The sequence below is a fragment of the Daktulosphaira vitifoliae genome, unplaced genomic scaffold (assembly GCF_025091365.1).
Source record: "Daktulosphaira vitifoliae isolate Bord-2020 unplaced genomic scaffold, ASM2509136v1 Scaffold_5, whole genome shotgun sequence".
Lineage (NCBI taxonomy): Eukaryota > Metazoa > Arthropoda > Insecta > Hemiptera > Phylloxeridae > Daktulosphaira > Daktulosphaira vitifoliae.
The window spans coordinates 31596063-31623321 of record NW_026099576.1 but is presented as its reverse complement, the minus strand read 5'-3'; the positions used below and the strand labels follow the sequence as shown (position 1 = coordinate 31623321).

At 28.1% G+C, this 27259-nt stretch overlaps 1 long non-coding RNA gene across 2 annotated transcripts; it reads left to right on the top strand.

Annotated features, from left to right (window-relative positions):
* Nucleotides 1-2978: 2978 nt before the first annotated feature.
* On the top strand, nt 2979-18964 carry LOC126907894 (uncharacterized). 2 transcript variants are annotated; one of them, XR_007704645.1, is made up of 3 exons: nt 2979-3334; nt 13395-13562; nt 18814-18964. It is a non-coding gene; the product is annotated as an uncharacterized LOC126907894 (long non-coding RNA). The 2 variants fall into 2 exon arrangements; XR_007704646.1 differs by lacking the exon at nt 2979-3334 and adding an exon at nt 12728-12743.
* The last annotated feature ends 8295 nt before the right edge of the window (nt 18965-27259 follow it).

The following is a 27259-nucleotide window of genomic DNA, read 5'->3' as shown; positions in this document are numbered from 1 at the left end:
TATATGAAATACCGTGTTCATGTGGTAAATCTTACATTGGACAAACAGGAAGAGCTATTGCGACAAGAATAAAAGAACATGAAAAAGACGTGGAGTACCAAAGAACAGTAAAATCTGCAATAGCTGAACATGCCAAAAACATTTTTTTTTTTTAATTTTATAGTACATGACATACGCTTTAATTTGACATATGTTTAATGGACGCAGTATTTCCGGAACATTTTCAAAAATTAACTTGAAAAAATTAGTTTTTGTAAAAAAGTTACTATTTTAAATCCCCCTTGTGAGCAGAATAAGTGTTAGATTTTCAAAAAAAATGATATCAAATGAAAGGAAAAACTTAAGGTTTCAATATAAAAAAATATTATTTTGATTTGTTAATATTTGAAAAAGTTATGGCAGTTTTAAGTACAAAAAACATGCCCATAGAAGATGATTTTTATCGCAAACATTACATTTTTTTTTAAATTTCCACAGCCATTGGCACATGGAAGATGTGTCGGGACAAATTTTTTTTTTTCATTTTATAGTATATAATATAACCTTTGATTTGATATATGTTTAAAGGACGCAGTATTTCCGGAACACTTTCAAAAGTTAAGTTGAAAAAGTTCTAATTATTATACAATGTTTCTTCAAGTTTTGAACGCCCCCTATATATGGGGAAATTGTCCAATTTTAATAAAAAGTATGTCAAGTGAAAGATGTACTTATAATGTATTTAGAAAAAAAAAATTTGTGCTGATAATTACATTTTTCGAAAAGTTATAGCATTTTTGAGTTGAAAATTTAAAATCGAAAATCAAATATTTGCGGGGATTGAGAGAAAATTTTTTAATTTTTAAGGGTAATGTTTTCGACTAGATACGATTTGTGATCTTTTGACGTATTGTTGAAAGAAATCGGGTCCAGTAAGAGCTAAGAAAAAGTGGCAACAGACAAAAAAAAAAACACATCATAGTAAAATTAATACCTTCTCAGCTTCACATCGAAGCCAAAATGTAAATTAAAAGAGTCAGTCTTCCCGGAAAATTTTCAAAAGTTAACTTGAAAAAGTTCATTTTTTGTAAAATAGTTACCATTTTGAAACCCTTCCTGTGGGCTGGTAAAGGGTCAAATGTTCACAAAAATATACAAAATAATAAGTAAATACCTAAGGTATCTATAAGAAAAAATATATGTATTGATTTGGTCATTTTTAAAAAAGTTATAGCAGGTTTAAGCGAAAAAAATTTAAGAAATGCCGAAAATTAGTGATTTTTAAATTTGTAATTATTGGGGGGATTTCCAGCATTTACGGTGATTGAGAGAAATTTTTTCAATTTTTGAGGGTAATGTCTTACACAAGATACGATTTGTGATATTTTGACGTATTGTTCATCAAAATCGGTCCATCGAGAGCTGAGATTGAGCGTTCATAGACACAAAAAAAAAAAATTAAATAAAAAAACACATCATAGTAAAATTAATACCTTCTCAGCTTCGTATCGAAGCTAAAACTTACTAATTTTTAATCTTAGTAAGTTTGGACTTTTCAATACTATTAAACGATATATATATATATATATATATATATATATATAAATTATTAATAATTTCATTTAATTAATTTTATCAATTATAAATATATAGACGAAATCTTAGTTGTATATTATATTTTGACTGCTTATCATTAATGGTTTATCCTTCAGTTCATTTTATTTATTATAATTTGTAGATAGTTATTATTATTGTATATAGCATTTAAAAATAATCAGTAGTTCTATTATCATTTAAACTTAACTAATAAAATTTTATACGTATAAATCGACTTAGATAACTATTAAAAATAATTTTATAACAATAAACCTAATTATTTGAATATTTTATAAGAATTTCCAGTCAACCAAAAGTTTTCCATTTAGCAATAATTTAATTTAAGAAAAAAGTGATATACACTATTTTAGGTTCCCATTATAGTAAACATGAATTTTAAAAATATTTCAATTTGACATTTTAAAATAATAAACTATCCCAGTAAAGACTAAATACAAAATACTTTTATAGTTTATTATTAGCAGATGTGAGAACTCTTTGGTAGATAATTTATTTACCCTTTCTAGTATTTGTTTTTTCAATCAATTTGTTATAAATATTATTATTTAAGTAAAATTGTTAGCCAATCTCTTAAATTATTGATAGAAGTTTAGATAATGGTTTTCAATAAACCATTCAAATAACTAAAAATAATATAACGAGAACATACAGATAATAATTAAAATACAAAAAAATAAACATTTTTCTCTTAATAATTAATATTAAGTCTGAAACTAACAATTGTTTAACAAATTTTATAAAATTTAACTTTATTTTCTAAGACAGGTACAAAGTTTTTATTGATAATTCTTATCATGATATTAGGTTTATTTCTACCAATAGTCAAAAATGTTTGGATCAATTAAACCCCAGATAATATCAATATATTATCTTAATTTCATATAGTTCGTGACGTACGTTTAACGATTCACAGAGTAAAAATAAATTTAGGTATTATAAGATTAAAAACGTAGTTACTATTAATATATTTTCGGGCTTAGGCCATTATTAGGTTACTTAAAATAAAATAAAAATCTTTTTTCTTTCGATAATAACTCTTAAAAAATTATTTCTATTGCTGATTATACAGATGGTGTTTATTGTCCTCTAAATAATTTTGAGAATGTGGTTTTATTATTAAGACGGCGATATACTTTTACAGAACGACATTATAATCCAACAATTACATAGATAATCATGTAATGTCACGTGTTCTAACTGATTTACCAACTTGAGCCTGCAGCTCAATTCATTCATATATCTAAAGTAGGGGCAAAGCATAGAAAAGATGATAATAATTAATGGGAAACAACAGTTATGTTATTTCAGACTGTATAAAATTTTATGTTCACTAAATGGCTGCACTGACTCACACACAATACTTGTGCATTTGTTAAGCTATTGTAACACTACGAGTTTACGGATATCCAAGAGTTTACATTAGTTTGGAGAGGTGGTATTTGATATTTTCTTCAAATTAAATGTAATATTACATGACGGTCAGTGAGGCAGTAGTGAATGCCGTGACATTGTGATTTATATGGATTTTATATGTTCTTGTGTTATCTCTAAAAAATAATCATTTGTTTTCATTTCATAGTTCCTCTATTGTTACGTAGTAATAAAAATTTGTTTTGTTTTCAAGAGTTACTCTTCTCCCTTTTTGCAATTTGTATCATTTAAGATATATATCAATTAAATTTATGTTGTTTTTTTTAATTAAACATTTTTGTTTAAAAATGTCTATATCTATTTTGTGGTAAGTTATTAAGTGTAAAACTTAATTAAATGTATTATTATTAGATATTAAATCAAAATATAAGGCACAATAAAAAGAACTTATGTTATTAAAGTATAAATCTCTAAATTTTAGAATTTATGAAATTTAATATTTTTTAAGGATCGTGTTATCTTAATAATATAAATAATAAATGTGTAGTGTAACCCATATCATTGCCCTTATTCTAAACATGAAATTTCTGAAAATATAAAACTATAAATGTAGTTAACTATAGACTACATGTTGTAATATGGATATTTAAATATTAATGTATATCTATTTTGATTCTTAGCTTGACTTCAAATTAGTTTTTGGTACTAAAAAATTGTACATCAAATGAAATAACTAGAATCTTCTCAACGAAAGAATTGAATAAACAATTAACTTAATTAAAATTTACTCAAAAACTTTTCTCCGAAAGTGTAGTAATTTTTAAATTAGACTATCAAATCACTAATATGACTATTATTTATCAAAATTTAATTCTAAACCCTTATAAATTTTATATTAAAGTGGTTAGTAATTTTTTAAGTGATGATTTATTATAAAATAATTTTCTAGAGAAATGTGATGAATTGCTAAAAAAATACTTTAACCGGTTTCAGTAAATATCAAAAAGTCTTTCATTGGCTCTTTTGTTATGATTCTCTCATAGTATAATGAAAATTAAGTATTTATTTTTTTTAGACTTATAACGTAAGATATTTATTGAACCCTTTGTAATCAGTCTGGTCTCGGTCAATATTGAATGTTTATATTGATTTTTATTTACTTCGTTAAATTTTTAGTTTATTGAAACTTGAAGGTTATTTGAAAAAAATATTTTTAAGTTTATAATTTGATTGAATTGTTTATTTGATATTTTTTTAATTTACTCTATTATATAAAATAGAATGCTTAAATTATGAATTATTTGTATTTTACAAAAAAAATTTCTCTGATTTTACAGTGCATTTAAGGTACTGTATGCATGTGCACATAATTGTATATAAATATTATTTTATATTGTTAAAGACTTCATTTAAATTGTAAAATCATGTAGACCAAACAAACTGCAGAGAAATTGAATAAATATTCTAGAAAGAGTGGTTTATAATATGCATGAACTAGTGAATTTAAAGTGTAATAGATATTAAAAAAAAATTCATTTTTAGTTGAAAATTGTGAGTATATGATCTGATAGGATTTAATTTTATATTTGTTAATTTATAAATAAAAAGCCCATGGGTTTATTATGTTACCAATAAAATTGATATTGTGATTTTAGAAAAATGTAGCTAGGATATATGGTAACACATCTATTGTTTTCTAATAAGTAAAAACAAATACCTTTTTCTTTTGTCTAATTATTTTCATTTATCAATTACCTATGAACTATTAAGTTAAATAACAGATGCATGCAGGTTTTAAACAGTTAAATAATATTAATAATAAATAAATTTATTTTTAGATTTGTGTATCCCTCTTCGATGTGCAATATTAAAAGATAAAAAAATAGTTAACATTACAATATTTGTATTTCTAATATTTTGTAATAACAAAGTAAAAAAAAAATTATAATAAATTGTTGGTTGTCTGATCATTTATATGTTATATAAACTAATATATAGAGTTCAAACTCATGATATGTTAGATACTATTAATTATATTGTTTTATACAATTATAATTATTTTTTTTTTTTTAATAGATTAGCATGTCTTTTGTCTTTTTTTTTTTTATCAAATACTTAACCGATGCATTAAGTTGATCTTTTTAAATTTTGGTAGTTGATTTGTTTGTCTTAGCTGAAGTATGGCCCTATTTACAAGTTAAGTCAAATTTTGTTTTTTTCTGGGAGTCTTGAAGAATTGGTTTAATTAATATGATTTTTAGTTTATTTTTACATTAATTAATATCGTTAAGTAAATTATATAAATTTTGTATAATTTATTTATGTGTTGTAATTGGTTCTCTAATTTCTGTGGGAAGTACCCAGAACCAAATAAAAATGTGAATAATAACAGGGCAACAAATAAAAGTAAATTGTTTTTTTATATTATTCATATGCAATTTGATGCTGACTCCGAAACTGGTTTTAGATTTTCCTATTACATCTAGTTTTTGAGATAACTAATAATTAGTAATTAAAAAATAATTACACAATAGTAAAATCGTCTTAAAAAAAATAATTTTTTTTAACTTTTCTAAAATAATTGATGTTTAAGAAAAAATGATTAAATTTGTGACTGCTTTATCAAATTTAAGCCGTTTTTTGGATCTTAAAAGTTTTTATAATAAAAATTGATCACTTGTGGCTAATTAATTAAGTAAAATTAAAACTATATTAAAAATGTTATTAATTTAAAAAACTAAAAAATATTAAACTCAAAGCCACAATGTTACTATTATCAACGCTAAACACATACTCATGTATGTTTAGCGTTGATAATGGTAACATTATTTCCGAAATACGTATCCGCGACTTTTCATTAATTTTTTGTGGCTTTGAGTTTAATATTTTTAATATTTTTTAGTTTTTTAAATTAATAACATTTTTAATATAGTTTTAATTTTACTTAAAAGTTTAGTTTGTTATTATATAAAAATAAAAGTTGAACTTTCGAGTATAAATTTTTGGTTTAAATTATAATTACGAAACTTTCATTAACAAATAGATCAGTATTAGGATTTAAAAATATTAATTTTGTACAATTCTAATAAATATAAAGCGAAAAATCATTGGTTGTTGTCCTTTGTAATTATTACAGTAATCTATTTTCATTACGACAATTTTTCTTGTGTGTGTGCATTATTTTATTACAAAACATTGGATTTATATATCGACTTATTAAACAAATAGCAATAATGTTTCTTATTCGAACATAAAAATCACCTTACATACGTTATAAGAACTATACAATATTTAAGAATATAATTTAAATGAGTCATAAAATAGAGTTTCAATCTAGAATTCAAGAATTTTCTAATTCAACAAAATTTGGAATTCAATGTAGAAAAGTGTTATTCTTATTATTCCATGATTAAATGATACGTATAAATAAAGCAACACTGCTATTTTATTTACACATGTTTATCGTATATATTTGGCTTAGCTATGCTTGTATTAGACTTAACTCTAACTAATGCAAGCTAGACCTTATTATGCGCACCTGCTTTATATTTTAAGTATAATCTCTATTATCTAATACTTCTATTAAAATCGAAAATTTTTATTAAAAAAAACTAGTTAATATTGATTATTTTTTGTAAGACATATTCGAATGTAAAATTTAATTTTTAATTGAAACTTTAATATCAACAGGGGTGGAAATGGTTAAGTTATAATTAAAAAGTTTTTTTTTTTTTTTTCATTAATATTTATGAGAATTATCGTTTTATTATTTACCTATAATTTTTGTTTTTAATAACGTTTTTTCAAAAGAAAATCAAAATTAGTAAATAATTTATATAGTTCAATTTTAATAATATGTTTTGAAAAATAATTTTTTACACTACTTTTAAAAACATTATCATAAGTTTCAGAAAGACTAACATGACTATTCAGTATTACATGGTTATAACGTAAGTTTACGTATGTTGAAAAAAAATCTGGTAGGTAGTAGAAAAAATGAAACAAATTTAACAAAATTAAAATAGCACTCGTCGGCTTTGAATATATTTAAAAAATAAATAAATAATAATTTTAACCAGTGTAAATTAAAATTGGAGGCATTCAAAATAATAATATGTAAGTACAAACACGACTTGCACTGATAACACGGAGAAATGGATGACACCTATGCATTTCGCGCTGGTTTTGGGTTAAAACTTCAGGCGTCAAAAACCAGTTTAGTGGTAAAATTTTCAAAAAAAATATATTTAATGAAGGGATATGACTTAAAATTATTGTAATTCATTTGTTATGGACAAATTACTAGTATTTCATTAACTTTAACACTAACGACTACACTAGTGTCTAATCAGCATAAATGTCTCTATTTACAGGGAACTAAGAAATTTTTAACCTTAAAAATACGGTTGATGTAGAGAATTTCGTAATATTCATGGGAATATACGCGAAAAGATGAAATTATGAATTATGAAAATTAGATACTAGAATCTACAATTTTTATATATTTGAGAAATGGAAATTATGTAATTTGTTTCGAACAATAAAATCATTAGCAAACTTGTAAAAATACAGTTACTTAGAATATTAGGAAGTTGTCTATTTCACGTGTGACTAAAACATCAACAACTCGCGTGAAACAAACAATATGTATCTTTACCATTGTGTATCTAATTATTATCTTAAAACATACTTAATAGTAGTAATTTATTTAGTAAATTATAACAATGTATAATGAGAACATCTGTAGATAATTTAATCATATTAATGTGTTAAAATTTGTTTAATTTATTAGAAATTTTTACATTTATTTGTTTCAAGAAAAACTTTATAAAGAAAATCTTAGCTTAACTTTCAACCATTGGCCTAATCTAGGGGTTACAAAAAGGGCCAATTGTCACTTAAGATATTTGATCGAGGTGCCAATGGTATCATTTTGCCCTTCCCATTATAAATTAAACCCAACCCTACTGTGTCTTAGTGTTATCGCACTAAGTTGCGGGCATACATTTTTTTTTTGTTGACTCATGTTACCACGACCCTGGTTCATGATACTAGAGTTTTATGCTGATTTTATTCAAAGTATATAGTAATATATGTTTGCGTTTAGCAAACTCATTAAAACACAGTCGCCTATTGTTATTTTTTTCTCTGGTCAAGTCAATCCATCAGGGTAACGAATATTTGTTTATGGTATTGATTTTATCTTGTCGCGTTACTGGTAGCCAACTTTTATTGTATTAAGTTTTTAATTTATGTACGAATCTTTTCATCGTTTAATTTTAAACGATTACTGTAAATAGTAATGAAACTTTTAGTGGTCGATTATTAGTTTTGTATTGTTACATTTTGAGTGATTATAATTTTTATTTATAGGCGAACGGGGTGCTCACATTACCGGGGAAAATACTTTCCCGGAGAAATTATCATTAATTAAATACAAAATACACCATTCTAATATAATATACTAATAGTAAAGCAGTAATTATTATAAATTACAGAATAATTTATTTATGTTATGTGCCATATTATACCTAAATATACAGAATGTTCAGTAAATAAGGAAACGAATTTCTATTGTACTCATTGTTTGTAACAATTTAACTGTTTCCTAACTTACTGAACACCCTGTATATTAAATAAAGGGTTTTACGATTTTTTATAAAAAAAATTTAATGTAATTTTTTTATTGAAAGTATTTTTTAAGTTTTTATCAATTATAAAAACTTATAATTCTTTGCAATTATTTTCATCAATTTTTAATTATTGTTTCTATTATTCATCATTTAACAATTAGAACTATTATTATTTTTTTAAAATTATACAGGGTGATTAACTTACTATGCCTCACGAATAAAAATATTAATTATATTCTTTAAAAATATTGTGTTATCATATATGTAATTATTTTATTTGTTATAAATCTTTGTTGAACTACTTAAAAAGAAAAATAAAGACTATATATAGTCAAATAGCAATCCAGTTTTTTTTATTAATAATGTTTAGCATAAAAAAATTTATTTTAATAAATTCTAAATTAGATATCACTATTTAAATTTTAGGGGATTTAACAAATAAACCAGTAGTCGGGTAAATACAGTAACATAAATATTTAGTGTACAGATAAAAACTATCGGTGTATTGTACCGCGAATTAAAATTTGCGCGTCTTTTATAAATCAACGTGAGTAATACAGACGTCCCCTAAAATTTAACGAATCATATAACATATATAATCAGCTGTCCTCATATTGCATCCAATAACATTTCTTTTTTGGTCTTCCTCTACCTCTTCTTCCTTCAACATTCATTTCAATAACTGTTCTTACAGCTTCCGATTCTTCTCTTCTCATAACATGACCAAACCATCTAAGTCTATTTTCTCTCATCTTATTCACGATTGATGCTACACCTATACTCCCTCTTTCTCATATATGCTCATTTCTTATCCTATCTTCTTTAGTTACTCCACTCATCCATTTAAGCATTCTTTGCTCTACTTTTTTATCAACCGCCCAACATTCTGAACCATACATCATAATTGGTCTCACTACAGCCTTGTAGAATTTACCTTTTAGCCTCATTGGAATTCTTTTATCACATAAGACGCCAGACGCTTCTATCCACTTCAACCACCCGCTCCTAATTCTGTGTCTTACATCCTCATCAATACCACCACTCTTTTGCACAACTAACTTATTCTTAAACCCTTTTCTTCAAGAGCTGATCTCCACACCTCTGGCTTTTGATTAATTCCCTCCCTATTTTCTTCTATTAACACTATATCGTCAGCAAACAACATGCACCACAGAATATCTCCTTGTATTTCTCTAGTAATTTCATCCATCACTACAGAAAATAAGTAAGGGCTTAAAGCAAAACCTTGGTGCACTCTTACTCTTACTGGAAAACCTTCTGTTGCTCCTCCCACACCAGGTTTCCTTGTTTCCTGGCATTCTACTCCTACTCTCACAAGCAAATCTCCTTTGCAATATTCTTAACATAACTAGCAAATTAATTCCACACATAATTTATGTCTCCTTCGACATTCCATATTGTCTTCTCTTTTACCGTCTTGACAAACTTTTTCATTTTCCCCTTTCAATTTCCACCAACGGATTTTCAATTTTGCTCCTGTATTCCTTCTGTTTTTGTATATTCGTTTCCTGGTACACCAAAACTCCATTACCATCAGTCTATGTTGTGTAGTTACACTCTCACCTGGTAAAACTTTACTCGTTTTACGATCTCCTCTCTCTTCCACGTAAATAATCAATCTGTGATCTATACCTCCCACTCTTATAAGTTATATAATGTTCTTCCCTCTTTCTAAAATAATTATTAACCACAGCAAGATCATACAATACTGCGAAATCCGGGATTCTTTCTTCAGCCTCATTCTTCCCAATAAAAACATACCCTCCATGTACTCTTTCATATCCTCTCCTCTCATTATATACATGTCCATTCATATCTCCACCTATAACCGCATCCTCATTGCCAGGTACCCCTTCCATCACCTCATCCATCTCTCTCCAAAACACTTCCTTGTCTATTTCATCATAACCTACTTGTGGTGCATAGGCACTTATTACATTCAGCATTTTTTCCTCGAATATCAATTTCACGACTATAATCCTGTCACTTTTCCTAGCTACTACTACTTTATTACTTTTCTTTTGTTCATCCATTCTTATACCTACACCATTCTTTGTATTATACTTCCCTGGGTATATTATATTTTACCCCTCTTTTATTTCCCTTGATTTCTCTCCTTTCCACTTAGTTTTCTGCACATAACAAATGTTAACTTTTCTCCTCTTCAATACTTCTACTAATTCTCTACGTCTATCAGTTACTGTTCCTATTCTTACTTTGTATTTATCTTTTTTTTTCTCCCTCATACACGAGTCCAGCCTAGAGTTAAGTGGAGATGTCCTTACACCGTTGACACTACAAGCGTTGGGTAGACCTGTACACATGATTAGTGAAACAGCTACCGCACAAGATGTCCGGCTGGTATCAAACACTTTATTACTTAGGCCTTCTCCGTTTTTAATTACTTTCTGTTGTCCCCACTTACAACCGAGATGGAACAATCTGCCTAAGTTTTGTTCAGGATTTCTCATATTTTTTTTGACAATTTTTTCGTCGGCTGTTGATCTGACGGAACCTCATTAGTCGCCTCTTACGATTAGCAGAGGGGCCGTGGAAATATTCTTAGCCCCTATCCACATGGAATGATAATTGAATAAAATAATTTTTTTACAAACAATTTTTTTAAAACTAATCTGATTATATATAAAAAAAGTAGGTTTACCATTTGAAAATTGAAAGTTGATACTGATTTAAAGCATAAGGAATGATCATAGAAATGCAATTTTACTCACTGAGCAGTCCAAGATAGAAACATAATATTTCATAAAGAAAAAAAAGATATTAAAGATTATTTTTAGAGATGTTTTGTGAGGTATAGTTAATCAATTACCTGTATGTATATTTTTATATGTAAGAAAAACTAATAAAAAATGTGTGCACTTCTCAGTTTTTTTGTAATAAAATAACTGATGTTTTGAATATCTCCACGAATTATAAAGTGACCCGTAGAGAAAACAATATATTTTCCATCAACTCTACTCCCCACTCTTACACAGGCTTTAGTTAATATGCACAAAATTTGACCTAAAACATATAGAAAATATGTAATATGAACCAAAATTATTGAAAGCGTATAAGTATACACGGAGATGAGACGTTTTAAAGTGTATTATGAAATCAATAAAAAAAAATAGTAAATCCAGTACGAGATTTTATATCTTGAACTATTAATTCAAATATTGATTGATTACCACAATCGTAATAGTGGTAGGTATTCAATTATTTAAGGAGTCGTACTATCGAAAAAATAATCTATATTTTATAAACTGAATTATAATATGCTATATTAAACAATGATATCAAATATAGGAACAAATTACAATTTATATATTATTATATAATTGTAATAACCAATCAGTCTATCAATAAGTTAAAGATCAAATAATCTCCTAACCAAGTTAATAACTATTTAAAATGAGAATGATGACAGACCTATTTAACTAGATATCAATTTTAATAATCGCACGACTGCTAGTATTATAAACATACAATAATTTTTCTGACTAAATTTGTATTAAAGTGTACACCCTTCGACCAGTGGTCAAATGTGCAAAATTTGAACAAATAATAATCAATAGTTAAAGAATTAATAAAATTAAGTAAAAGCTAACTATTTAGTGGAAAACGAGAAAGCAACCCTAAATTAAAGAATATGATATAGATAAAACTATTGGTTAAATTTGCTTATGTGGAAATCAACATTTGAACAGGTTGTTCAATGCGTTAACTATTATGCATACTTAAGACTCAATAGACAAAATAAATAATTGTAAGTTATTAATTAGTAGAGTAGAGTAACAACCCAAGAGATCAGTTTGAATAAAATTGAAAAATTATCTATCTAAATAAACAAGTTAGTGGTTTGTTCTGTTTTGCATATTAAAAATAATTATCTTAAAAAATTATATTATTCAGATTGAACAATCAATGTATTGAGTTTTGATAAGTTAAATGAACAAATAAGTGTTAAAATGTTCAACACAAAGCGAATAATTGAGTCAACCACAAAGTAGTGAAAATCAAATATTTTAATCTAAATGACTTATTAGTAAAATGAGTATAAAATTATCAAGTGTTGTAAAAACTAATTGCTATTAATGTGCTGAAAAATGCAATTGAAATGTAAGTACAGCAAAAACAAAATAGAAAATACGAGACCCAAAATAGGTAAATTATATTCGAACACCCAATCTTGGGCAATGACATTATCATAACTGTTACGGCGCCATATTGAGCGATACGGGCAAACAATGATTATCATATTTAATTTTTAAATCTTGCACTCAGTTGCAATTTAATCAGGACAAGGTGTGCTGTATTTGTATTTTTGTGGTGATAATGCTTAACTCTCTTAAGCAAGAAGAACTTAAAAATACCTAATTTTTTATACGTTATGTAGACATTAAAAGTATTTTTTTTTAACTCTAAAAACGTATAGTAACTTACGAGAGCCTTTTACGTAGAATATGCTACAAATTGGTTATAGTTCTCACAATAGGAAAGTAAATTTTTTTATATCGCGTTAAGATTGTTGAGTTCACGAAATCGTTTAAAAAACAAAAAATCTGTTAAATGTAAAATGTTTATAAATATACCACAATGGCGTAGTTTTGTACAGTAGACACTTAAGATGCTGCAAAATTCTGAAGTTAGGCTTCGCTTGTCGCTGTTAATAGTCGAATGGGTTACATTACTTATGTTAATTACTTTACTATTACCTTGCTATTATACTCAGACAAAAATTTTATTATTGCTAAAAACTTTTTTTTTCAGATATGCAAACGAAATATTTTTTATTTAGTTATTAAGAAATATGATTTATCATAATGGTAGCTTGGTGTTAAGTTTCATAGCATTTCTTTTCGTCTTACCGTTGCAATGGAAGTTAGTTCGAACAGAAGTTGAATTACAAGGTTCAAACGTCTGTACTACATTAAAAGTGTAAGTCTTAAATTTATATTTTAAATAGAAAAGTATAGTCTTCGTAAAAATGTTTTAAAAAGATATTAAAAATATTTTTGTTTCGAAGCAAAACATTAAGATAAATGTTGAATATATAGTGGTTAAAGTAGGAAAAACTAAGAGGGGGGGGAACTATAGTTCCAAAAAAATGAGGAGCCACGCCGAATCGTCTCTCCTCTTCAAAGGCTAAAAATGATATTGATCATAATAAGTAAATATACTTACTTAGTAAAAAAAAATTATCTCAATAAAGGAATAGATTAGTACTTACCTACAATGTTTGTTATTTCATTAAAAATCAATTAGAAATGAATATTATGCAAACACATCACAAAGTCAGTTTCAAAATTATAATAATCCCAAACACATAAATAACAATAATTATTTCTCCAAACATAACAAACATATTTTTTATGATGACCTTATGATTTTTTTTACATGCTTGAACCAGAATAACATTTATATAGGTATTAAAAACTACTTTTTGACACACATGACTTATATCACAATACTTATATCTATATCACTAATTTATAATTTGTACACATTCATGCAAGCAGATGTTAATTATTAAAGTATAAATTAAGTATAAAAAGTTAAGTACAAAGTAATATGAAACATTTTGACTAGACACGATAATGTAAATTTAATAAACTAATAAATATGTTGAAATACATTAACATAAATAATAAATAATTCCTGATTAAAATCCCAACATTAAGGAACGTCTAATTTAATCTCTGAAAATTTTATTTTAGACAAATAGCTGTTCACAGAAATAATATTTTCAGTAACTTGACTAGTTTGTTCAACATTTGGACTAGATAAATTAACGTCAGTCTTTTTAATCTTTGTAAATTCATACTTAAAAAGATCAGCCATAGTTGTAATAACTATAAAACCATAGATCTTATAAACAAGTTGTTATAACATATAATATTTAATATATAACATAAACATATAATGTTATATATTTATAAGATCTATGTATAAAACTGATAACTATAAGTTATCAACTTATCAGTTTATCACCACGGTTGAAGATTATTGACTATGGTTTATACTCTAAGACGCCACTGCCGACCGTGCTCCAAGATTTAAATTACCACGGTCGTATCATAAAATTCTTATAATTTCATAATTTTAGTTCTTCTACAATTATTATTTTTTTTAAACAATTTTGAAATTTTAACCATTTAAATAATTTTTTTATATTAACGTTTTACACTTTTCAGTGCTCAAAATTAAAGCGTTTCCCCGGCCTTTTTTGTGATTTGATTTAAAGGGGACGCTAAATTACACTCCAAATAAGAAGGGAGACTCCGTCCCCCCTCACTTTAACCACTGGTTAAAAATAAGTTAATAATATTAATCGAGTATTTGTTCTGCATTTTATTTTTGTATAATTTGTATGGAATTAATCAAATTCTATGAAAATTTTTGTGACAACTAGGTGTTATACTCACTTCTATACAGATTTCTGACTTGTTTTCTTTATTTTTGAAGTTGTTTTTGATAATAATGAAAAAGTAACTAATATCATAATTATATTTTATACGAGTTCTATGGTTTATTCACTTTTGATGTATTGAACAATTTATTTAAATGCATTGCGCGATTCGTAAAAATATTTTTTTCACAACAAAATGTTCACAATGTCTTTATTTTGAACTGCATAACAAATTTAATTTAACTCTTTGAATATTGATTTACTTTGTGAATAGTGCATGGCTTTAATAGTTAGTAATTGATACCATTCATTTAGTCATAGTTGAGTAGGGCTATTCTAAGTTATAGTTTAATTTTTTTTTTGGGAAAAATTTATTCAATACCTTCCTCTTATAATTGCTCTATAAGGTAAAAAAAATAATTTTTACAAAATTCGGGCAAAATTGAGTGTCGTAAGAGGTTTGAAAATTCGATTATAAGGATGGTTTTTTGATTTTCATCACATATTTTGACAGTGATTAAAATCACTATTATAAGAAATTCTTTGATGTAAATTTGTAGATAGTGTTTAATTTTGAAACAATAATGAATTATTCAAAAAACAAAATGAACTCTTATTTCCTTATTTATATATTGATTACAAGTTTATGATTTATAAGTGTAATATAATTATTGCAGCAATTAAATATAGTATGAAATTGATATTTAATAATTTAGTATTTTATTTTTTATGGAGAAATTATAAAAAATTATTAAGTAGATATTATTTTTATGGCAAATGTGTATAAAAATTGAAGGGTTTAATGCAATACTTTTCAACAAAAATTGTCGTTAATGATGAATAAACGGTCTACAAGGAATTTTCGTTAGTGTCAAAAATATGCATTTTTGCGCCGATTTCAAATCTGCAATTAGAGTTTCGCATATGGACTAAATAATAACAAAATCCTTCTAATTAATATAACAAATATTTATGTTTGATTAGTTTACGTATGAATAATCAATAAATATATTTTAGTTAAAAAATTACCTAACAAGCAGAATGTATTATGTGCAGTATATCAATATCAATAATTATTTAAACACCAAGAGTTACATAGAAATAATTACTAAGACTTCTATTCAAATGATTTATTACAATAAAAATAGTCATTTTAACAAAATATTGAGTTTTCCTCATAAATTTACTGTTAATAGTAATTTTATAAGTCTCTGATCACATATCAATTTAAAAAATAGAATAATATATTTCACATAAAATTATCTATTTATTGATAAAATTCTTAAATTTGCAAGTTGAGCTAAAATTGTCTGCAATATTTAAATAAACGAATAAAAATAATTTCAACAATTAAGTTAAAAATATGTTTCTTTTTTTTAATTTTTTATATTTATAATAATTATAAATATGAAAAATTAAAAAAAAAATAAAATCTGTCGCTATAATAATAATTATTATAGCGACGGATTTTTTGTTAATAACAATTTAGTTCTATAATTTTTTTTTTTTATAGTATAGTTTTACGATAAGTGACGAAAATCATAAAATTCCTCTTATAGTTGAATAGTTTTCATTTCTAATGCAGTACGCTTTAACGTTACTCAGTTAGTATCCAAAATTTGTATGAATTATTTTTTTTTTCTAATGGAACAATTCTAGGAAGTGTATTCCAGAACTGCCAACATCGTAAAATGTATTATAAATGAAAGCTTATATAATATACTGAATAATTTTTTAGCTTCAATGCGAAGTTTTGATGAACAATATGTCAAAAGGTCACAAATTGTATCTAGTGAAAGACATTACCCTCAAAAATTGAAAAATTTCTTTTGTTCTCCGTAAATGGGGGAAACCTCTTTTTTATTTGTGGCTGCTATTTATTTTCTCAAACCTCAATTAACCTACTTTTATCAACGATACGTTAAATTTATGTTAATATTATTTTATTATGTGATTTTTTTGTGGCTACGATTTATTTTATTTATTTTCTCAATCTTCACTTGACCTACTTTATTCAAATAATTACAATTCGTATTTAGTCGAAGATATTACCCTCAAAAATTGAAAAAAATTCTTTAATCAAATAAAAAGTAGCTTAACCAACTTTAGGTACACAAACAATTAAAATAATTCATTTCTAATATTTTTAAAGTATTTATCGTCAAATTAGATATGATAAAAGTATTAAACTACAAAAGTAAATAATTTTACTTTGTAATTAATTAATTTTTTAACTTTATTTGTGAGTGCAACTACCAGTCTATAACATTCTAAATTTTCTTGTAACATGTTACTGTATAAATTATAAATCTAAAAAAAAATAATAATTTTTAGTATCACCTGAATTTAATAATAAATTTTTTCAATATTATATTATAGTATTATAAAATTTTATAAAATTTTTTTAACAACTTTTTGATTAGTTTTTTTAGTTAAAGTATATCATTAAAATTAATTCAGTTCTACATATTTCAATTTTAGAATCTTTTTAAATACCAAAAGTTAATTAGAAATGATTTCTATTTAAGTGATCTATTACGATAGAAATGCAAAAAAAAAATCGAGCTTTTCTAATAAATTTACTGTAAATAGTGACTATAAAATTTNTGCAAAAAAAAAATCGAGCTTTTCTAATAAATTTACTGTAAATAGTGACTATAAAATTTCCTGATTGCATATTAATCTTAACAATACCATTTTTTTCTAATGTCAATTTCAAACTTGAAAGTTGAGCTACATGTTATGGTAATAAATAATTTTTTTTTTATTATAAACTTTCACTTTAAAGGAAAAAATAAGTAGGTTAAAAATGATTATTTTTAACATATTAAAATTTGAAATCAATAATGATTTGAAAACAATTAATTATAAAAATTATATATTATATTTTTGAATCTAAAAATTACTTATCTGGATATAATTAAGGAAATAGAAGTTAATGTTGCTTTTGTAATTATCCACCAATTTCTTAGAATTAAACACCATCTACAGACTTGATCGAAATCGTTTCTTATGATAGTGATTTTAATTACTGTCGGATTAAATCTATACTGGACCCAACTATGCCACGTCCCCACTGTGCTGGGTTTTTTTTACTATAACCCCATTATGAAATACGCTACTGCTGATAAAAATAGACAAATTTTTCCGTTCTACAGCTCAAATACTTCATATAAAATAATTCTTTTGATGTTACACCATACGACTTTTTACAGAGAAAGGACGAATATGATAAATTAATCTTAATGCATTGTTTTCACCTCTTACATTTTTAGACAAATATCGAGTAATCGTCGAATACGAATAAACAATAAATAAATAGTGACACAAGGGTGCGCGATGATCGTTTACAAAGAAAGTAGATGACTTAGAGTTTTTAACTTCACAAAAATAAACTGTAAATATATATTTTTGTATGTCAATCATGGTTGTCCGGTTTGACGGTGCTGTGATAAAAAACTAAACAAAGGGTATAATGTGGCGAATCTCGTTCGTGCGAATTGTTAGGTGTGTATGAAAATTACCACATATATTTACGGCAGGTTATTGTTGCCACTTTATACTGTGGCATGTGGCAAGCGAGTTTAGTCAATAAAAGTACTATTACTCGTAGTTTTGGCGAAAGCTGATAAATGTTGCGGGGGGCTCCGTGTAACGTGAAATGATGCGAGACCGTTAAAGACATTTATTATATTATTTTACATTTATTTATACGTCAATACATATATTAATACATGTATTTATATAATTATAATAAATACATATAAAACTTTGTTTTAGATATAATGTTACTGTGAAGGTTAATGAACTAAAGCCGTATCAAGTTCGAGAATCATATTTTTGTTTAACCGACTTTAAGCTAAAATGTTCCAGGTACAAGATCGTCATGAAAAATGTCGTTTCAGAAAAAGTAAAAACATACATATTTTTAATTCATACAAAGGATGATACACTTATTATGAACCACTTATTAATTAATCGGAAAATATGAGTTATATTGATCATCTTTTTTTCAGTTTCGTTTAGCTTATTGTTTTTTTTTAATTTACCTACCATGAAATATATTCTTTATGTTCATTTCTTATACCTTATAATTTAAATTTATGAAATGGGAACAGACTTGATTAAATTTGGATAACTTTATACTACCTTATAAACTAGAAAAACATTTTAAAGGGAAGAAATACAAAATATACGAATCCATTGAAGAACAATGACGGCTCGTGGCTTGGACGACGGGACGATCGCAACCCCTACTAAAATTAATTAAAAGAAGAAAATTAGTTGTATATTCTTAATTCTACATTTTTATTAAAAATGCAAATTTTTAAATAGTAAAATAGTTATAATACATTTTCGTGTGCGAACATTAAAGTTGTTTCCCTCAGTATATGCGGCTACACATGAACACACGAGCATGTTTGGACCACCGGCAGTGTCGTCCATACAGTAAAATATTAGTATATTACTATATTGGGTAATTTATTTTTTAGAATTAACTACGTGTACGCTCGTCGTCATTCGTTTGCTATAATGGTGTAATGGCTATTATTAATATTTTCAATTCTATTGTTACGAGAGTAACAAATAGAATAAAATAAAATAGTATTGCCGAATAATTAATTAGTTTATTAAAAATAAAAGTGATAGTATTCATACAATAATTGTCAAATGACTGACGATACTCTGCATTACAATCGTCGCAGTCGGCCCACTTCCCGGTTTTGCAACACCGAAAAATACTTTATAGACACATTCTTTTAGGCCGACCTCAATTACAATTCAATTTATGATTATCTGTTATTACAATTGTGGGACAATATTAAAACTAAGTTAAGTATTCATAACACTCCCTCCCTTAAATGGAAGTAGTGTTTGAAATACTACTTACATATAATACTCTTAAATTACAATAAAATAATTAAATTAACAAGACTTCAGACCATACTTTCATTGCAATTTGTACATTGTGCGATATCTGGTTTATATTGTCGGGTGGTATTTTTATATTTACACAATGCATATGAAGTTAGAATTACTATTATTAGAAAGAGACAGTAAAGAAATGGGATATGAGTATTTAAGATGAAATGATCGGAAGACTCTGCTATTGTGGATTCAAGATTATTGAGATCTATTGAGTCATCTGCTAATTGATTCAAATCTTGAATGAAATTATTTTCTGTTAACGGTTCAGGCTGATATTTAGAAATTTTATTAGTTATATTAGAATTCATGTAAACTAAAGGATTCTCGGGAACAAAGTCTTGGGAGAAAACAGAAATAATGTTTTGAGATGGTAATAATACTGAAGTTTCGGTACTCACAGTACAAGACTTATCCACTGTTATTTTACCAATGGTATTAATAGAAAAGAGGTTCTGTACATTATTACATTTGAGTGTCATATGAGTTTCTGTAGGAGTCACATATAACCAAGAGTTTTGAGTTTCTAATTTATGATATATGGGAATGAACAATTTACGATACTTAAGATTACAATTGACAATTGGATAATTAGGTTTAAAATATAGATTTACGTCACAATTTTTTGTTTTGGAATGACGATATAGTGCTTTAGAGTACTTACACAATTTAAAATTACTTAAATCAAAACAATTTGAAAGTTGAAGGTCTGATAAAGAAAAATAATAATCATTATTTCTACTTAAAGCTAAATACTTAGATTCGGTTACAATAAAAATAAAATTTTGATTTCCTTGTGGTATAGGCAAGGATATGGGGTGAAATAAATTAAAATCTAAATTAGACAATAAAGGGATTTTTAAATTAAAAATCAAAGTATAATTAATATATAATGCATCAATAGTAGTTATCTTGAACAAATCAGTTAGACTTGTAGAATAGATAGAAACTGGGAGTTCAAGGGTTGATGGTAAACTAAGACGGATTTCTTTCAATTCATTAAGTAGGATATTAGGAGGTAGGATACTAGAATGTAATCGACCACTTAGAGCTGAGTTAACTATAGCAAGGAGGTTCTGAGTTTCCCAACTGTATTGGCTAAGTAGTAGAGTTATGGTGGCTGTATGTTCAGCTAGAGTAGAAATGAATTCTACTAAATTGATTTTATCAGCATTCATTTGACTTTGCGATAGTAGTTTCTGTATATTTCGGGACATATTTTGTTGTGTTTGATCTAGATGTAGTGAGGAATTGTATGTGTGATGAACTACGGATTTCATAATGTGTATTTGTTCTTTGGATAGTCGTAGAATTTTTTCTTTATTTTCCTGAAGTTCGCTGATTTTATTATAAAAATATTCAGCATCTTGATCGGAACATACACCGAATAAAACATTTGCTATTCTACCAACGAAATTTGCTAGACCTCTCTTTTGTCGGGAGTAAAGAGAACTGCTATTCCCCTTCAGATTTAACATAGATGAAAGAGTAATATGATTGAATTCTATTTCATTTAAATAAGGTAATGTAATTTGAACAAATTGGGTACAGACTGTAGCTATTTTTATATCTTTTGAATTTTCTGATGCGTCCCGACAGTGACGCACCGTTTGATTGTAATAACCTAAGATTAAAGAATGACGTTGCTGGTAGTTCTTTAAATCCAGGTAGGAAATAAGTTGCCAGGTACTCTGAGAGATTCTGAGGGGACCATGGGATTCGTAATACAGACCGGACGTTTGATTGAACTCAGTGATATTTATGAACGCTTTTAGGTTTTCTGCGTAATATTGAGAGAAGTGAGTAACCATTCTGTAACAAGCAATAATGATTATTTGTTAATTATTATTCATGAAAGAGTTTAGCCATGTTCTTGTGGAGTGTTTGACGTTTGCCATTTTTGTTAATAACTATATTTACTGAATCAGCGTTTGTGTCTAATATTTCAAAAGGACCTAACCATTTAGGAGCCAGTTTTCCTTTGTTAGCCTTTTCCTGAATTAAAACTTTATCACCAATATGAAGTGTGGGAAGGAATTGAGTTTGGTCATAGGAGGTTTTAGATTTCTGCTTCTTTTCTAATAATCTTTTTCTGGCAATATTATGAGTTTCTTGCATGTTTCTTTTTAATTCGAATTGATAGTCTGTATAATTATACTGTGGTTCCGGTTCTCGGGTAAATGATGTTGGGACTTGGGCTTCATAACCGTATAAAAGTTCGTAGGGCTGGTATCCCGTGGCAGAATGAGTTGTTGAGTTGTAAGTGAACATAGCAAATGGAACATAAGTGTCCCAGTTTCGCTGATCTTTATCTACGAAGTGTCGAAGATACTCACCTAAAGTCCGGTGACTTCTCTCAAGACTTCCATTGCTCTGCGGCCTATAGGGAGTTGTAGATGTTTTTTTTTATTTTCAGTAGTCGACATGTTTCTTTAAACACATCACTAAGAAATTCGGTGCCACAATCAGTAACGAGATTCTGAGGGATACCATGTAAGCATATGAATTTGGTTACAAAATGATAAGCAACAGTGTTTGCTTCATGATTTTCCATAGGGACAGCCCATGAAAATTTTGTAAGATCATCTTGAAGAGTTAGGATGTAGGCATTGTTATGAGGTGTACGTGGAAGAGGACCGACTACATCCATAAAAACTTTCTCAAAGGGCTTTGAAGAGGTAGTAGTAATTACCATCGGTGCTTTTACATGACGATTTGTAGTCTTGTTTTTCTGACATGATGTACATTTTTTTATAAACTCAGCCACGTCATGATTCATACCGATCCATGAGTGTTGTTTCTTTAATCTATTGATAGTTCGTGATATACCCTGATATACCTAAGGGATTTAGGTGAAATTCTTGAATGATATGAGATTTTTGTTCTGATGAGTATTCAACTAGAGAATAGAGAAGAATGTNCATTTAGGATTTAGGTGAAATTCTTGAATGATATGAGATTTTTGTTCTGATGAGTATTCAACTAGAGAATAGAGAAGAATGTGAATGTTAGAGTCTCTGAAGATATAGTTTATGATAGATCGAACATTTAACCAATCTAGACCAGTATCTATTTTAGGTAAAGCTATTTTATCTAAATGATTTACATGACAAAATTCTCGGAGATTTTGTAGGGCAGTGAAAATAATTTCGTATTTTGGTTTCTGCCAAATCTTCTCTTTTATTATTATGTAGAGGATAAATCTATTGGATTGTTTGAGAAAAGCGATTTCAGTAACATTCTTGTTTTGTTTCCGCAGACTAGATAATTGCCCAAATTGTCGACGAAAATCTAAAGCAATTCCTTTTGATAACTTGAGATCTTTGGATACAAAATTTGCCAGATGATAGTCTGAGGGTGCATTCAACACCTTCCCATGGGTTTCTACTATATTTTTAGGAAGATTAGAATAATGGCTGATATTGTTCAATACGTATTGNGTGGCTGATATTATCCAATATGTGTTGACACGGAGATTCTGTAATGGTTTCATTATTGGAAAATGAAGATGGTTTTGGATATTCTGGAGTTAGTGAATGTTCTGGATTTTCCGGAGTTAATGAGTGTTCGGAATATTCTGGATTTCGTATATATTCTGGATTTTCTGAATTCAGCGATTCGGTTACTGGTTTACTTGTTGAACGGGTAATTACCTGATGGATTCTACTCAAAGCATCAGCGTTGGTATTTTGTGATCCTTTTTTATAGTGCACTGTGTATTGATACTCTTCTAGTTTTAATCTCCATCTGGTTAACCGGGACCCAGGATCTTTGAGGTTAAATAACCACGTGAGAGCACGATGATCTGTGACAATTGTGAATTTCTGACCAAAAAGATAAGGGCGAAACTGTTTTACACCCCATACAATACTTGTTAGTTCCTTTTCGGTGGTGTTGTAGTTTTGTTCTGCCTTATTTAATGTTCTGGATGCGAATNTTAGTTTTGTTCTGCCTTATTTAATGTTCTGGATGCGAATGCTATAGGTAAATCTTTTCCTATAGGACCTTGAGATAAGATACAACCTACGGCATAGTTGCTAGCATCACAAGTGAGGACAAAGGGTTTCTCACAGTCAGGATATTGAAGAATTGGAGCTTGTGTTAATACGCATTTTAACGTCTGAAAAGATTCTTGGCAAAGGTCACCCCAAGTAAATGGGACATCCTTTTTTAAGAGAGCTGTCAAAGGTTTCGCAATTTCCCCATAATTTTTAATAAATCGTCGATAATAACCGGATAATCCAAGAAATGACTTAACTTCCTTAACATTTTTAGGTACGGGAAAATTTTGAACGCATTCTATTTTTCTTGGATCAGGTTTAACACCTTGGTCTGTAATAACATGACCTAGGTATTGAGTTTCCTTGCGGAGAAATTCACATTTAATAGGTTGTAATTTTAGATTATATTGTCTAAGTCTATCAAAGATTTCTGTGAGCTTTTGAGAATGATCGTCTAAATTTTTAGCATATATGATTATATCATCTAAGTAAACGAAAGCTTTTACTCCATTTATGCCAATTAAAACTTTGTTCATCAGGCGTTGGAATGTGCTTGGTGCACCTTTCAAACCAAAAGGCATACGAATAAATTCAAAATGACCTTTGTCAGTCGAAAAAGCGGTTTTTTCACGGTGTTCGGGTAACATAGGGACTTGATAATAACCATTTGCTAGATCAAGAGTACTGTAATAGCGAGATTTACCAAGCTGGTCAAGGATATCAGTGATGTTAGGAAGAGGATAGGCATCTCCTTGAGAGACCTGATTGATTTTTCGAAAATCAACGCAGACGCGATATTTGATATTTCCATATATGTCTGGTTTTTTTGGTACTACTAATAATGGCGCATTCCATGGAGATTCACTAGCAGCTATAACTCCCTCTTTCTCGAGTTGTGCTATTTGTTCATTAATCTCATTCTTGTGTTTGTAAGGGAGTCGATAGGGCTTGTCCATTATCGGCTGGACATTATCAGGTGTTTTAATTTCGTGATATACCGCTGTAGTATGCGTAATTGGATCCCCTTCTAAATGGAATACGTCGGAAAACTGACTGCAAATGCTTTCCAATGAATTTCGTTCTTCATTGTTCAGATGATCAGTACGAAGAGCTTGCTTAAGTCGACTAATTCTGCTTCCATCGAAGTTACTTTGGGATTGTGACTGCGTAATATTTATAGATACTTCTAGATATTCTTCGTAATTAAGACTTTCGAGATTTGGTATCTGAAGATGTTCGGGTTGTTCTGACGGATTTAAAATAGAAAGTAATACGCGATTGCCTTGGACCTGAGTTACGACATTTCCACTTACGAGGTTTTCGTTAATTGACTGAGAAGGAATTAAGAGCATGGTGCCTTCTTTAATAGTCGAAGCTGGTATGGTAATAAGAGTTTCTGATCGAGGAGAGATAACAATACCGGCTGAATTCGGAATGATTAATTCATTGGTTCCATAATTTATGAGAGTCTGATGTCCTACTATGAAAGGTTTTCCTAGGATTCCGTCATGAGGTATGGGAAAGTCAGGATGAATTAAATGGAACTCTGCTTGAAGGAATTGGTTATTTAGTTGTATAGTTAAGGTAGTCATTCCTAATGTCATAACTAGTTGGTCAGTTATGCCCTTCAAATGATATATTATGTGATCATAAAAAATCACATTACTTTTAAGAGATGATACTTTAATAAGGTTTAGGTCACTACCGGAATCAAGTAGAAGTCTGGCAGTGCCCGAGTTTGTCTGATGAATTGGGTAGACAACATGGTGGTTATCTAATTTTGCGGTAAAATGGAGAGATCGGCTAATTTGATGCTGCTGACAGGTTTTCCGCCGAAAGTTGCCTGTCGTGTCTCGTTTCCCGCATTAGATGTCTGTGGTTCTGGTGTTGATTGTGATTGTTTCTTGTTGTTAACCCATTGGCGTTTTCTGCATACTTCTAAAGTGTGTCCTGATTTTTTACAATAACGACACACAACCATTTGAACGTGAGCCAAGTTAGGACGATAGCTTTGCAAATTAGATTTAGGCTTAATAAAATTTGATGATTTATGCGTGTGATTTGAAGTAGACCTGCAGTCTTTTGCTAAATGACCAATTTTTGTACAATTAAAACACATAACTTTTGACTTTCCTCCTGTTGTAGGGGTCAACTTCCTAGATTCGTGCCATGATTTTCGGACACGCTCTTCTTCACGGGCGGCTTGAATAGCCTTCTCTAATGTTGGTGGATTGCGAGCTTTTATAAAGTCTTTAAGATTATTTAAACCTTCGGTGAACACTTGGACTGTTTGAGCTTTAAGGCTTTGCTCAAGGGCGGTAGCTGCTTCAGTGCTTTTTCCATTTGTTTCTTGTTCTAAAATTTGTGATTGTAGACATTCTACACGATTGGCATAAGAAATAACATCTTCATTAGGAGCCTGTTTGGTACAATATAGCTCTAGATAGAGATGAGTAGTTGTCCTCTGTGGTTCTAAAGTGGATTTTAGAGTATTTTTTAAGTCAGTCCACGATTGGATTTCTTTGAATTTGATTGCTTGTCTAGCTTTGCCGGATAGACGTACTTGAATACCTTTAAGAAGTTTTTCCTGTGCTGTTGAGTCTGCGCACTCTATGGCAAACTCACATTTTTCTAAAAATATTTCAAGATCTTCTGAACTGGTACCATCAAACGACTGTGGTAATAGACGTAGGGCAGCCTCTAGACTTATCTGATTGTTGGCCATTTCACGAGGTAGGGGAAGAGGTTGATTGAGGTTCGGTTCGATAAATAAAGACTGAAATTCTGGAGACTGTACGATAGATTTCTGTTTGATAGGAATAATTGGATTAAAATCAGAAATTGGATTTTGGACTTGCTCTAACTTTAACAAGGTTTGACTACACTGACCTAAAAAACTGTCGGTGTCACCTAGTTTACCAAAAGTTGTATTTAAAAGTTCAGAAGAAGATTCAAGAAGAGCATCACCTTTAGTTAATAAATTTTCTATAGGAGGATTAGACGACGAAGTTGAACGTAAATTACGAGAAGGATGTTTTGAAACAGATACTTTAGTACTACAGGTTGGTTTGAAATCAGGATCAACTGATTTGTCGTCGATAGGACTACTACTTCTACTACTAGAATTACTCATAAACAATACTTATAATACTATCTTAAATTCCAAAGCTGAGCTGATTCCACAAAAGATAATTAAATAATAAACATGAATAAAAAATAGATAAATGTAAATTATATAAATATATAAATAACTAACTAATTTACCCCCAAGATTTTCTGATACTTATTTATTAAAAAAA